The following is a 3,687-nucleotide window of genomic DNA, read 5'->3' on the forward strand; positions in this document are numbered from 1 at the left end:
ATACGCCAACCCAACATGTATCTTCGGAGACACCTATAGAGCTCCTTTATAATCACCCAGTTACGTTGTGACATTTGGTAGCACACAAAGGGTTCCTCCGGTAAATGGGAGTTGCATAATCTCATAGTCATAGGAACATGTATAAGTCATGAAGAAAGCAATAGCAACATACTAAACGATCAAGTGCTAAGCTAATGGAATGGGTCAAGTCAATCACATCATTCTCCTAATGATGTGATCCTGTTAATCAAATGACAACTCATGTCTATGGCTAGGAAACTTAACCATCTTTGATTCAATGAGCTAGTCAAGTAGAGGCATACTAGTGACACTATGTTTGTCTATGTATTCACACATATATTATGTTTCCGGTTAATACAATTCTAGCATGAATAATAAACATTTATCATGATATAAGGAAATAAATAATAACTTTATTATCGCCTCTAGGGCATATTTCCTTCACATAATTCTTCTGAGCAGCAATGAGGATAATACTCAAGTTATGGACCCAGTCCGTGTAGTTGCTGCCATCATCTTTGAACTTAGCTTTCTCTAGGAACGCATTAAAATTCAAAGGAACGGTAGCACGGGCCATTGATCTACAACATATATATGCAAAAACTATCAGGACTAAGTTCATGATAAATTAAGTTTAATTAATCAAACTTAAGAACTCCCACTTAGATAGACATCCCTCTAGTCATCTAAATGATACGCGATCCAAATCAACTAAACCATGTCCGATCATCACGTGAGATGGGGTAGTTTTCAATGGTGAACATCACTACGTTGATCATATCTACTATATGATTCATGTTCGACCTTTCAGTCTCTAGTGTTCCGAGGCCATATCTGTATATGCTAGGCTCGTCAAGTTTAACCCAAGTATCCCGCATGTGCAAATCTTGCTTGCACCCATTGTATTTGAACATAGAGCTTATCACACCCGATCATCACGTGGTGTCTCAGCACGAAGAACTTTCGCAACGGTGCATACTCGGGGAGAACACTTATACCTTGAAATTTTAGTGAGGGATCATCTTATAATGCTACCGCCGTACTAAGAAAAATAAGATGCATAAAATATAAACATCACATGCAATCAAAATATGTGACATGATATGGCCATCATCATCTTGTGCTCATGATCTCCATCACCGAAGCAACGTCATGATCTCCATCGTCACCGGCTTGACAACTTGATCTCCATCATAGCGTCGTGGTCGTCTCGCCAACCATTGCTTCTTCAACTATCGTTACCGCTTAGCCATAAAGTAAAGCAATTACATATCGCTTTTATTTCATACAATAAGGCAACTACCATATGGCTCCTGCCAGTTGCCGATAACTTCTACAAAACATGATCATCTCATACAACAATCTTATATCACAACATGTCTTGACCATATCACATCACAACATGCTCTGCAAAAACAAGTTAGATGTCCTCTACTTTGTTTGTTGCAAGTTTTACGTTGCTGCTATGGGCTGCTAGCATGAACTGTACATACCTACGGCACAAAAACCACAACGGTGATCTATCAAATATGTTGTTTTAACCTTCACAAGGACCGGCCACAGTCAAATTCGATTCAACTGAAGTTGGAGAAACAGACACCCGTCAACCACCTTTATGCAAAACTACTTGCATGTCTGTTGGTGGAACCGGTCTCATGAATGCGGTCATGTAAGGTTGGTCCGGGCCGCTTCATCCAACAATACCGTCGAATCAAAATAAGACATTGGTGGTAAGCAGTATGACGATCACCGCACACAACTCTTTGTGTTCTACTCATGCATATCATCTACGCATAAACCTGGCTCTGATGCCACTGTTGGGAAACGTAGCATGCAAATTCAAAAAAATTCCTACGCTCACGCAAGATCTATCTAGGAGATGCATAGTAACGAAAGGGGAGAGTGTGTCCACGTACCCTCGTAGATCGAAAGCAGAAGCGTTAACTTAACGCGGTTGATGTAGTGGAACATCTTCTGGAATCAACCGATCAAGTATCGAACATACAACACCTCCGAGTTCTGCACACGTTCAGCTCGATGACGTCCCTCGAACTCTTGATCCAGCAGAGTGTCGATGGAGTCAATGAGTTCCGTCAGCACGACGACGTGATGACGGCGTTGGTGATGTGATCTGTGCAGGGCTTCGCCTAAGCACTATGATGATATGATTAGAGGAGTAAACGGTGGAGGGGAGCACCACACACGACTAAACAATTGATGTGTCCTACTAGGACTCACTAGTAGAAAAAGGCTCATTTGTCCCGGTTCTAGAGGGCCTTCAGTCCCGGTTCTGGAACCGGGACTAAAGGGTCGGTACTAAAGGCCCCCCCTTTAGTCCCGGTTCTTATACCAACCGGGACTAAAGGAAATTTTACGAAATTTTATTTTTTGATTTTTTTAATTTTTTTCCGATTTTCAAATTTCTGAATTATTTTACAATTGAATCTCTAATCACCACTCATCACTGCTCAATTTAACCTCTAATCTCTAATCACCCCTCATCATTCCAAATCATCTAACTTTCCGGCCGGTCACCCATCCTCTCACTACTCCAGCCCGAGAACACTTAACTTCCGGGTTCTATTCCCCCTCGTTTCCAAGTCTGCACTTGTGGTTTTCCTGACAATAGTAAGATGTCAATCCTATTAACCCCCAGGAGTTTAGCTTGAGCATGAAGTCACACGTTTCACTGTTTGAGTTGAAACTATTATTCTAAAAAACAATAATTATTTAGTAACACTAATATTTCTTGAATAAGTAGTTTGACCATAGTTTGACCACAATTTGACCACTGTTTGACCAGATTTGACCAAAATTCAAAATACTAAAATAATTATTTAGTAACACTAATATTCTTGAATAATTATTTAGTACCACTAATACTTCTTGAATAAGTAGTTTGACCATAGTTTGACCAGATTTAACCAAAATTAAAAAAAAACTGAATTTGAGCATAACTTTTTTCCTTTTTGAATTTGAGGATTCTAAAAATTTGCAAACAGGCCTATGGCCGCCAAAATGGGATGCAAATTATCGGGCTGATTTTTTTGATATATTATGCGTTTTTGTTTCAACATCGTATGCAAAAGATATGGCCGTTTTACTTTTTCATAACACATTTTTTGCAAAACATGTCCAATTTAAGTTTTTAATGTTCGTAACTTATACATGTAGTAACGCAACTACATCTCGAAGGATTTTAATTTTCGAAGTTTTTTTCATTTTCTTTTGCTTTTTACAAAACTGAAAAGGCGATCCACCGGGGGGGGGGGGGTAGAGTTTGAAAATGAGACCTTTAGTCCCGGTTCGTCTCAAACTGGCACTAAAGGGCTCATTTGAACTGGGACTAATGGCTTTAGCCGCACGAACCGGGACTAATGCCCCCATGGGTCCCGGTTCGTGACTGAACCGGGACTAATGGGCTTATCTGGCCCGAACGAAAGCCCTGTTTTCTACTAGTGACTCCACTCCTAGTAGGATTCGATCCCCCCCTCTTTTTCCTTCTTCCGGAGAGGGGAAAGGGGGAAAGAGGTGGAGAGGGAGAAGGAAAGGGGAGCCGCACCCCCCACCCCTTGTCCAATTCGGACTGTACCAGGGGGGCACACGCCACCTCTGTGGCCTGCCTCCTCCTCTCCACTAAGGCCCATGTAGGCCCAATAATTCCCC

This window comes from Triticum aestivum, chromosome 4B (genome assembly GCF_018294505.1).
Source record: "Triticum aestivum cultivar Chinese Spring chromosome 4B, IWGSC CS RefSeq v2.1, whole genome shotgun sequence".
Taxonomy (NCBI): domain Eukaryota; kingdom Viridiplantae; phylum Streptophyta; class Magnoliopsida; order Poales; family Poaceae; genus Triticum; species Triticum aestivum.